The sequence below is a fragment of the Halichoerus grypus genome, chromosome 4 (genome assembly GCF_964656455.1).
Source record: "Halichoerus grypus chromosome 4, mHalGry1.hap1.1, whole genome shotgun sequence".
Classification (NCBI taxonomy): Eukaryota; Metazoa; Chordata; class Mammalia; order Carnivora; family Phocidae; genus Halichoerus; species Halichoerus grypus.
This window is the reverse complement of record NC_135715.1, coordinates 37,843,940-37,856,521: the sequence shown is the minus strand read 5'-3', so window position 1 is coordinate 37,856,521 and position 12,582 is coordinate 37,843,940. Positions and strand designations below refer to the sequence as shown.

General features: G+C 36.1%; 1 pseudogene; it reads right to left on the bottom strand.

Annotated features, from left to right (window-relative positions):
• Nucleotides 1-4,228: 4,228 nt before the first annotated feature.
• LOC118540066 (elongation factor 1-alpha 1 pseudogene) lies at nt 4,229-5,681 on the bottom strand (annotated as a pseudogene).
• Nucleotides 5,682-12,582: the final 6,901 nt, after the last annotated feature.

Genomic DNA, 12,582 nt, shown 5'->3' with positions numbered 1-12,582 from the left:
CCTATAAAGGCAAATTGATAGGTTTACATCAGTATTTCTGCAAGATACTATTTGTACCTACAGGGGTCTGTGTTCAAAAAAGTTTGGGAAGCACTGGTTAGTGTGTATCTCTTAATATACCTAATGTGAGTCAGTATACTGAATTATTTGGAATTAAAAAAATTGTTTTTTATGGTTTTCCAAACGTATGTGACCATGGAAATTTTTTTTAATGTAAATCCTTACGATATGCAGTGAAATACTACTTGAGAAATACTGATCTAGAAAAGAAGGACATTGACTTGTCTTTGATTACAGTTATTTTTCCAAGGAACAAAGGCATAGTAAGATATATTAAGATTTTTAAAAAGCTATATATAAAGTTAGTAAACATTAAATGTAAAATTATGTCATATTGCCATATGTGAAATTATTTTAGTTGTTCACAATGGTTACTGCCATGTTTATATCTCCCCTGCCAAATATTTTGCAGTACATACAGCTCATGGAAAGCAATATGTGATGATCATAAGGCAATCTTTCTTCACTCTAAATAGAGATTTGAGTCACAGGAGAGCAGAAAGGGCATTATAGATTGATAGTGCACTCAAATGCTCACAGGTGAAAAAGAACATTGCAATTTCAAGGAAGTAAGGATAGCTCAGGAAAAACATAGTGTCCCATGTCTGCTGGTATAATGTTTAGTAAAAAAGGGAAATGAAGATGCAAAGAACAATGGTCAGAACATGAAATACTTTGCATGCAAAGCCAAAGTCTTAGAACGTGCCCTATAATCTGTGAAGAGGAGGCTTTATGTAGGGGGAATAACTGAGGAAAAATAAAAATGTTCATGGCCTGCATTTTTCTCCTGCAAATTAAAAGAACTTTGTTGAATTCCATGAATAATATATATTCTTATAACTTGGATGAGCTATTTTAGTGAATAGAAAAATGTTACTGAGAAATTGGTACTGCTCTTTAATAATGAAAATTAATATTAATATCTGGAAATATTTTAGAATGAACAACACAAAAACAGCTTTATTGTTCATCCCCTTCACCTGTGACCTGGCAGGTTTACCTGTATGATCTCACTGTATTCTCACTTTATAGCAAAAACAATTAAAGTTTGGAGACTTCAAGTTACTTTCTCAATCTCACACTTAGAAGAGCTGGAGATTCAAACTGATTCCTTTCAATGCAGTGTTTATTTAACACCTTTTTAGTGTCAGGTACTGTGTGGGCCACTGGGAATAGAGCAATGAACAAAATAGTCCTCTCTCAGCCTTTTCAAAACCAGGCCTTTTTATTTTGTAGATTAGGCTCTCTGTCTACTTGGGCCAGCCCCGCTGAAGCATCATTACCGCCTGAGATCTCCTGGAATGGCCAAATGCTAGGGCATAGTTACTATCGTTGAATTGCTCCACAAATTCTAGACCCAAGCGCCAGCAGGGGTACAACATTGCATCATTCACAGGCTGAGCATCTCTACAAATTCCTTTTGTGAAACCCTTCATTCTCAAGTTTGTGGTTACATATTGGTTGTACCACATTCACTCTATCCCCCTGTGTTTTCCTTTGCAAAAAATGAACACTGCACTTCAAATTAGATTACCAAGCTAAAAGGTGTATATGCTGGTGGTAGGCACTGAGTTGCTCATGCCTGTGCGGCCTGAGAGACAGCTGCAGAATAATTTGTACCAGGAGTGCGCTGTGACTTAGAAAGATAATTAAGGCTTATTTAATATAAATAAGCCCTTCTACTTAGTGGAGAAAAAAAAAATCTATAGGAATAAGACTAGACACCAATTGGGAGATAAGTTGGAAGGTTGTTGCAGAGAGCAAAATAAGAAATTATAAAAGTCCAGCCAAAGTAGAGGAAATAGGATACAGAGTGTTGATTAGGAAAATATATAGAGAATAAAAACTGAAGTATTTAATGGCTGACTAGGTGGAAATGAAAACAGAAGAATCTAGAGTAAATTCTATATTTCTGAGTTGTACACTGTAATACTTCTTTAAGGAAGGAAGAATGGAAAATGTGAACTACTCTATTTAAAAAGGTTGAGTCTGTGTGTCTATCACAGATAAAGGTTGCTATTTCCCTGCTAATTTTATTTTCGCACACTTGGATTCCTAGAAAATTCCATTATTTTTGTGGCTTATTCTACTACTTATTTTTTTTTTTAAGATTTTATTTATTTATTTGAGAGAGAGAATGAGAGACAGAGAGCACGAGAGGGAAGAGAGTCAGAAGGAGAAGCAGACCCCCCACTGAGCAGGGAGCCCGATATGGGACTCGATCCGGGGACTCCAGGATCATAACCTGAGCTGAAGGCAGTCGCTTAACCAACTGAGCCACCCAGGCGCCCTATTCTACTACTTATATACTCACCATGACTCTAACATGATATGTATGACTAGCTCTCCATACTCTACAATACACTTTCTCTCCTAAGCTTCAGACTCTTAAATCCACTTCCCTACTAGACACCTCCAGGTGAATTTCCCACAGGTAAATTAATTCAGTATGTCCTAATCTGTACTTATAGTATTTGTATCCAAAATTGTTCTCCCTGCTACATAACACATATAAACTGTATAATCTGGGTTGGCTTCCTTTAGTTCTATAAACCCATTTTCTCATCTACAAAAGAGGAATAATGCCTACACTAGGTTATTTCTATAAAGAGTAACAAGGCAGAAGTATTAGCATTATGTTCTTACACTAGTAAAAGCTCAACAATTAAAAACTGCTGATGATTGGTTCATTCAGTCATTAACTCTGAAACAAATATTACTGAGTAATTGTTTTGTGAAGGCACTATTATAGGTACTAAAGGTGCAGCAATAAACTAAGTAAGGCCTCAATTCTCCTACAGTTCCATTCTAATTGGCGGAAAACAAATGATAAAAAAATAAATATATGATAAAGTTAATGGTATAAGAGCTACAAAGATAAATAAAGCTAGCTCTGTGAATCCAGATAGGTAGGGGTGATCTTTCTGGTAAAGAAATCACTGAAGGTCATTCTGAAGAGGTGACATTTGAGCAAAGACATGGTAAAGTGAAGAATGAATGGGATGAAGAGCTTTCAAGGCAGAGACTAGGAAATGAAAAGGTAGAAGTATGCTTGGTATATTTAAGGATTAGCAAGAGGTCAGTATGGCTGTTGTTAAGTGAGCAAGAGGTGAAATCCACAGGAGATAAGGTCAGAAAGATAGCCACAGGCCAGATATTCTGATGTTTATTTATTGCATACTATGGATTGTTGTTTATTCTAGAAACACCAGAGGGAGGTATAAAATGAAGCTTCTTTAAAAAAAACTGTTAAAAAATAATAAACAACAATAATAACATAACCTTGTGTAAAGAAATAATGAAAAATTATTTTTAAAAAGTCAGAGTGATATTGTGATCAGATTAAATTTAAAATGATACTGTTTTACAGTTGTTTGGATGAACAGCACTAGTTGAATCAGATTTTATTTTTTTCTCTGTATAGTTTGGCCCGTCTTGTACATACATATTATTCTTGAATACAGCTTACTTATTCCAACATTTTTTTAATTACCAAAACTATTCTTAACAAGTGGTAAAAATTATGCATTTTAACCTACTTTAGTTTTCACTTTAAAATGCATTTGGCTCATTTTAAATATTCAAGATGCAATCATGTTCTATTTTGATTATCTTCTAGGAAATTTCATAATTACAGCATGTTACATTAAAATTTTACATATATGCTTGAATCCAAGATTCTGTACGTCCCATAAGACATTTTTTATAAGAAAATACAAATCAGCTGACCTTCAATCCAATATAAAGATATTTCATTATTCAAATTAGTGTTTTGGGATGGTGATATGCAAAAATGTTAATATTTACACAAAACATTTACTGAGGACTATAAACATAGAAATGTCATATTTCTTTTAACTGGCTACAACGTAGCTACACCTCAAGAACTTTTTTTTTTTCTCATTAAACTTTTGTTTTAATGGGTCTCAAAATTCTGTGACAGATTTTTGGTCAAGTTATTTCCATTAAAAAGTACTGATTTTAAAAACTAATAACTTAAAACTGCCACACACACACCAAAAATCAACAAATGGTCCACAAAACATTCTCCTTTCCTTCTGAAGGTTTTACGATGCATTATTATCATTAACCAGTCTTTTTACTATTAAACTTAAAGGGCCAATTGACACAAACCATTCTGAGACCGTTCTTCCACCACTGATTAAGACTGGGGTGGCAGGTATTGGGGATAATATTCATTTAGCCTTCTGAGCTTTCTGGGCAGACTTGGTGACCTTGCCAGCTCCAGCTGCTTTCTTGTCCACTGCTTTGATGACACCCACAGCAACTGTCTGTCTCATGTCACGAACAGCAAAACGGCCCAGAGGAGGATAGTCAGAGAAGCTCTCAACACACACAGACTTGCCAGGATCCGTATCAACAATGGCAGCGTCACCAGATTTCAAGAACTTGGGACCATCTTCCAGCTTTTTTCCAGAACGATGATCTATCTTCTTCTTCAGCTCAGCAAACTTGCAAGCAATATGCACTGCGTGACAATCCAGCACAGGTGCATATTCAGCACTGATTTGGCCTGGACGGTTTGGGACAATTATCTGAGCTGTGAAGCCAGCTGTTTCCAGTGGTGGGTCATTTTTGCTGTCACCAGCCACTGCCAAGACGAACATCTTTGACAGATACGTTCTTGATATTGAAGCCCACACTGTCCCCAGGAAGAGCTTCACTCAAAGCTTCATGGTGCATTTCAACAGACTTTACTTCAGTTGTAACATTGACTGGAGCAAAGGTGACCGCCATGCCAGGTTTAAGAACTCAGCCCACAGGGACAGTACCAATACCACCAATTTTGTAGACGTCCTGGAGAGGCAGACACGAGGGCTTTTTAGTTGGATGAGTTGGTGGCAGAATGCAATCCAGAGCTTCAAGCAGTGTGGTTCCACTGGCATTCCCATCTTTATGGGTGACATTCTATCCCTTGAACCAAGGCATGTTAGCACTTGGCTCCAGCATGTTGTCAACATTCCAACCAGAAATTGGCACAAATGCTACTGTGTCAGGGTTGTAGCCAATTCTCTTAATGTAGGTGCTGACTTCCTTAACGATTTCCTCATATCTCTTCTGGCTGTAGGGTGGCTCAGTAGAATCCATCTCGTTAACACCAATGATTCGTTGTTTTACACCCAGGGTGTAAGCCAGAAGGGCATGCTCACGGGTCTGCCCATTCTTGGAGATACTGGCTTCAAATTCATCAACACCAGCAGCAACAATCAGGACAGCACAGTCAGCCTGAGATGTGCCTGCAATCGTGTTTTTGATAAAGTCTCTGTGTCCTGGGGCATCAGTGATGGTCACATAATACTTGCTGGTCTCGAATTTCCACAGGGAGATGTCAATGGTGATACCACATTCACGTTCAGCTTTCAGTTTATCCAAGACCCAGGCATACTTGAAGGAGCCCTTTCCCATCTCAGCAGCCTCCTGCTCAAATTTTTTGATAGTTCTTTTGTCGATCCCACCATATTTGTAGATCAGATTACCAGTAGTGGTAGACTTGCCCAAATCTACGTGTCCAATGATGACGATGTTGATGTGAGTCTTTTCCTTTCCCATTTTGGTTTAGGTTGAGCGGTGGTTTTCACCACACCTGTGTTCTGGCGGCAAACCCGCTGCGAAAAAGCCACCTCAAGAACTTTTAAAGAATTGTTTACTTTTTCATTTAAATTTTCTTTTTTTTAATTTTAAAGATTTATTTATTTGAGAGAGAGAGAAAGAGAGAGCACATGCACATGGGGGTGGTGGAGGGGCAGAGGGAGGAAAGAGAGAACCTCAAGCAGACTCCCTGCTGAGCGAGGAGCCTGACACAAGGCTCAATCTCAAGATGCTGAGATCACGACCTGAGTCAAAATCAAGAGTCAGATATTTAACTGGCTGAGCCACCTAGGTACCCCAAGAATTGCTACTCTTTTATAAGAAAATTATGTTTGTATTTCTTTGTATATACACATCCTGAAAGCTTGATTTCATTAGTACTCAAAATATTTGTAGGGACTGATCCCATAAAAACATCCAAACACTTTACTGTGGAAGGAGATACAAACACTTCCAATAATAATTTATTTAGGATTTGAATTTAGTAATATGCTGGGCAAGGAAGAGTTTTGACTCTCTGAAGAGAGTTCAGTGAGTCTCCTCAACTCTGAAGTAGAACAGTGTCATATAGAATAAGGCAGAAATACCTCCCACTTATGATAGAGTTGTAAAGGCATTTACTGATTGCTTATAGAAGGAAACTGGAAATCTATCTTGCTTATTATTATCACAGTGTGATGCTGTTTTAGCAGGCATAAAATGAAGCTCACTTCTTAAAAAGGTCTGAAATGTTAAGACTTGAGTTGGCTTGGGGTCATGGAGGTGTCAGACCCATGCATATGCACATGTGAAAAACTGAACAGAGATCTCCTTTATCATTACTTACACTCGTTTAGCATCCTATAATCTCAAGGATAGAAACCCCAAGGATGTATTTCAAGATGTTATTTGGTTCAGTAACTGTTGGTCTAGTCAACATTTTTTGTTGTTATTCTTTTCTGTTTTTCTGTTTTTATTTGATTTTTGGCTGTAGTAAATTGGTTGCAATTACTCCATCCCTGGTTTGCTGTAGACACCTAAATGCCTTTGCACATACTGTTTCCTTTGCCTTTCAATCAGTGTTAATAAATATCTATTAACAATGTGTATTTAATAGGTATTTATTATACATTACTTATGTGCTAAGAAATAGGATATATAATGGTGAACTAAAAAAAATTACAAGATTTATTCATTCAATATGTATTTTGAATATCTACTTTGTGCTAGGCATTGTGCTATGAAGTAAAGATAGTATGATGAGCTAAACATAAATTACCACCATCATCATAGTGTTGAAGGAAACCAGAATGTCAGCCCTACACATGTCTTTTTGCACATAAAAATTATTTTGAGCTGAAGGTAATTAAAAGGGAGCAAATTCAGAGTTTTCTCTGCCATCCATGTCCTCTTCTGCTTCAACCCAGAAATAAATTCTTCTTTTACTAGCGACAAACTCTTTATCAACCAAGAGATGACACCAGAGGAATCTCAAACAAAACTTACTCCATTAGTTTCCTCTCATATATTTTCCTTACCACAGTTTGCCACCCTTGGAAGCCTAAAACTGCTTTCCTTTGTCCTGTTTTTTCTCTATAATTTATTTTTCTTTGTTGAAGATGCCATGTAAGCAAGCGTTCTATGCCACCTGTTTGAGTTACTTTTCATTGAGGTTTCTCCTATATGATGTGTGATGCATGTTAATAAACTATCTGTTTTTCTCTTGTTAATCTATCTTTTTATTAAAGAACCCCAGCTGAAAGCTATGATGTTTTAGCAGTAAAATTTTGTCTCACCTAAATATTTACATTCAAGTGGAAGGTTCAAAAGTAAATGATGTAAGATAAGTCTTGTTAGGAGTATCAAAGCAAAAACTGCACTGGGCAAAGTTAAACAGGGAAGGAAGATTTTTTTCAAGGGTATCATAATAGGGGAAGTAGTCCAAAACTAATATGAACTCAATTTTACTGAAACAAAGGGTGAGAGAATTTTCAAGGGTTGGAATGAACTAGTGAAAAAGTACTAGAGGATATCTGAAAGGAGGCTGATCAGAGATATATGTGGAATACATTGAATTATTACCTGAGTTTGCAGATATTTTTCTCTGTCATTAGGCTACCTGTGTTTCCTAACTGGCTGCCATGGAAATTAGGCTCCTATCAACTTCACAGGGACTGAGAGATAGAAGTACTATCTTTCTTGAAAGAGATGTCTCCTATGTGTGTGAGAAAGAAATTCCTGGGTTGTAAGTTTTCAAGAGACTTTTTCAAAAAGACTAACATGAATTTCAAAAGGGCACAGAAAGAATTCACAATTATATGTTTTCTAAATAAAATATTTTAAGAAAAGAGAGGTCTGGGACTAGAATGAGGAAGAAGCCTGTCTAACATTCAGTCAAGCTGAGGTTAGTGTGAAGGCCATCTTGGTCAAGAGAAAGCAAGCAGGAGAGAGTAATGGAGAACAACTAGTCAAGAAAGAATTTTAAAAGAGATGACTGAGGAGGTGATATTGAGCAGTGGCAAAGAGGTAAATATTCCAAAAGTATTCCACAGAGGGGCCAAAGTTTCTTGGCAGGGAGAAAAGAAAAAATATTTTCTTCCCTAATGTTCCCCTTTTAACCCCCATTCTCAACATTGTCCTAAAACAGCTGAAAAATTTAAGTAGTTTCTCTAGTTTTCTCTTTTATATCCTGGGGCTAGAGGACAGCCCTGATCATAAATACTTGACTTCTATTCCCCAGCTCTTCAGCTCTGTAAGATGGCTCCATACTGAAATATATCAAAACATGAGGCTAACTTTCACCACAGTTATTTAACATAGTACTTGAAGTCCTAGCCACAGCAATCAGACAACAAAAATAAATAAAAGGTATTCAAATGAGCAAGGAAGAAGTCAAACTTTCAGTATCTGCAGATGACATGATCCTCTATATAGAAAACCCAAAAGAGTCCACCAAAAAAACTGCCAGAACTGATACAGGAATTTAATAAAGTTGTAGGATACAAAATCAATGTACAGAAATCTGTTGCATTTTTAAACACCAGTAATGAAGCAGCAGAAAGAGAAATCAAGGAATTGATCCCATTTACAACTGCACCAAAACCAATAAGATACCTAGGAATAAACTTAACCAAGAGATAAAAGATCTGTACTTTAAAAGATATAAAACACTGATGAAAGAAATTGAAGATGACACAAAGAAATGGAAAAACATTTCATGCTTATGGATTGGAAGGACAAATATTGTTAAAATGTCTATAATACCCAAAGCAATGTACATATTTAAAGCAATCCCTATCAAAATACCACCAGCATTTTTCACAGAGCTAGAACAAACAATCCTAACATTTGTATGGAACCACAAAAGACCCCAAATAGCCAAAGAAATCCTGAAAAAGAAAAGCAAAGCTTGAGGCATCACAATTCTGGACTTAAGCTATATTACAAAGCTGTAGTAATCAAGACAGTATGGTACTGACACATAAATAGACACATAGATTAACAGAACAGAATAGAACACCCAGAAATGGACCCACAACTATAGGGTCAATTAATCTTTGACAAAGCAGGATAGAATATCCAATGGAAAAAAAGACAAACTTTTCAACAAATGGTGTAGGGAAAACTGGATAGCAACACACAAAAGAATGAAACTGGACAACTTTCCTACACCATATGCAAAAATAAATTCAAAATGAATTAAAAACCTAAATCTGAGACAGGAAATGATTAAAATCTTAGAGGAGAAGATAGGCAGTAACCTCTTTGACATCAGCTGTAGCAACTTCTTACTAGATATATTTCCTCAGGCAAGGGAAACAAAAGTGAAAATAAACTACTGGGCTCAACAAAATAAAAAGCTTCTGCACAACAAGGGAAACAATCAACAAAACTAAAAGGCAACCTATGAAATGGGAGAGGATATTTGCAAATTACATATCTGATAAACGGCTAGTATCCAAAATCTATAAAGAACTTATCAAACTCAACACCCAAAAAACAAATAATCCAGTTAAAAAATAGGCAGAAGATAAACAGACATTCTTCCAAAGAAGACATCCAGATGGCCAACAGACACATGAACAGATGCTCAACCTCATTCATCACCAGGGAAATACAAATCGAAACTAGGATGAGATACCACCTCATACCTATCAGAATGGCTAGAATTAACCACACAAGAAACAGCAGGTGTTGGCAAGAATGCAGAGGAAGGGGAACCCTGTTGCACTGTTGGTGGGAATGCAAGCTGGTGTAACCACTCTAGAAATGGAGGGTCCTCAAAAAGTTAAAAATAGAACTACCCTATGATCCAGCAATTGCACTACTAGGTCTTTACCCAAAGTATACAAAAATACCAATTTGCAGGGATACATGCACTCCAATGTTTATAGCAGCATTATCAACAATAGTCAAATTATGGAAAGAGCCCAAATGTCCATCAACTGATAAATGGATAAAAAAGAGGTGATATAATAGTGGAATATTACTCAGCCACCGAAAAGAATGAAATCTTGCCATTTGCAATGATATGGACGGAGCTAGAGAGTATCATCCTAAGTGAAATGTCAGTCAGAGAAATACAAACACTATATGATTTCATTCATATGTGGAATTTAAGAAACAAAACAACCAGATGGGTGGTGGGGGTGGCAGGGAAGAGAGGCAAACCAAGAAATAGACTTAACTACAGAGAACAAACTGATGGTTACTGGAGGGGAGGTGGGAGGGGGGATGGGTTAAATAGGTGATGGGATTAAGGAGTGTACTTGTTGTGATAAGCACTGGGTATTGTATGTAAGTGTTGAATCACTAAATTCTACACCTGAAACTAATACTACACTGTATGTTAACTAACAGGAATTTAAATAAAAACTTAAAAACAAACAATCCAACCCAATCCAACCCAAACCAACCAACCAACAAACAAAAACACATGGCTATGGGAGAGTAAAGGGAAAGGACTATATACATTTCTTTTTTTTTTTTTTTAATTTTTTTATTGTTATGTTAATCCCCATACATTACATCATTAGTTTTAGATATAGTGTTCCATGATTCATTGTTTGTGCATAACACCCAGTGCTCCATGCAGAACGTGCCCTCCTCACTACCCATCACCAGGCTAACCCATCCTCCCACCCCCCTCCCCTCTAGAACCCTCAGTTTGTTTTTCAGAGTCCATCGTCTCTCATGGTTCTTCTCCCCCTCCGATTTCCCCCCCTTCATTCTTCCCCTCCTGCTACATTCTTCTTCTTCTTTTTTTCTTTCTTAACATATATTGCATTATTTGTTTCAGAGGTACAGATCTGAGATTCAACAGTCTTGCACAATTCACAGCGCTTACCAGAACACATACCCTCCCCAGTGTCCATCACCCAGTCACCCCATCCCTCCCACCCCACCCCCCACTCCAGCAACCCTCAGTTTGTTTCCTAAGATTAAGAATTCCTCATATCAGTGAGGTCATATGATACATGTCTTTCTCTGTTTGACTTATTTCACTCAGCATAATACCCTCCAGTTCCATCCACGTCGTTGCAAATGGCAAGATCTCATTCCTTTTGATGGCTGCATAATATAGGAAAGAAATGTTCTTTTATGTGTTTCACCCACTGTGTTGCCTTACACAAGGACACAATGTTAACTGTTAAAATGTCTTTAACCATTGTTACTATTTAATAACTGTTTAATCTACAGTATCTTTAACTTACATTCAGTACAATTATTTCTGCAAAAATATTAGAATGCAATTCCATACTGCCATACATTTTTATGGCTCTTATACATTTCCAGTGATTGACAATTATATTCATAATAAAAACTTGCCTCCTCAGCCATCTCCTTATAGTAGGCTAAAAACTCCAAATCAGAACATGGGTCACCCTGTCTGACTGAAAATGTAAACTGATTCATAGAATTTTTTTTTCAATCTCAGAAGTATTGTTTTATTTTTAATCATAGAATTTGTTTTAATCATAGAATTTTTTAGACAATGAATAGATCATTATAATAGTGATGATCTATTCCAAACAACTGCTAACAAAGTGCTACCAAGTAGAGGTCCACTAGGTCCTTTTTCAACAAATAAATAAGCTTCATTAACATTTAATTTGTACATTAATAAGAATGAGATACTTGAATATTCTCTCAGGTATGTTAAATATTTCCCATGCCATTTTATTTCCTTATTACTAAAATGGTTTCTTTTTTATACAAAACTAAGGGGGGATAAAGTAAACTCTAGTCATAAAATTCCAATGCAGTGAGTTTTATTATTACTCCCTCTCCCTCATAAACACCACACAGTGAATTTTCAAAAACTGGCTTCTGGACTAGCTGGATTTATAAAGTTGAATGCCTTATAAATAACCTGGATAAAGAATGGAAAAATTTCATAAGGAGTAACCATACAAATTAGTTTATATGATAATATTCTAAAATTACTGCTCAGTTTGAATAGTAATAATTTTAGGGAAAAAAGTTATATCTGTCTCTCATAGTCATATTTTTACTGCAACAAATATGTACTTTTATCTTTCAATAAAGTAAAAATTTTAAATTTAAGCAAAATCCTGATTAGGGTGAAAGTGGATAGTATGGACAGCAACTGACTGAGAAGTCCTTAGTTGTTCTAAAGGTATTTTTTTTAAGAAACTAGATTAATGAAAATATTATGGTAGAACATAAATTAATGAAGCCTTATTCAGATGTGAGTTAACTGTTCATTCTCTTTCAAATTTTGCTATTAGTATGTGAACAGAAAACAAAATCTGATACTACAAAATTCCTTGTTTAAAACTATCTTTAATTATACTATAATTTAAACAGAGAAATAATTTCCTATGAAATGGAACTTGTTCTTCACTAAAAAATGAAGAGCTATAAAGTTAACATTAGCCAACATTATTTAAACACTGAGAATGATTTTTA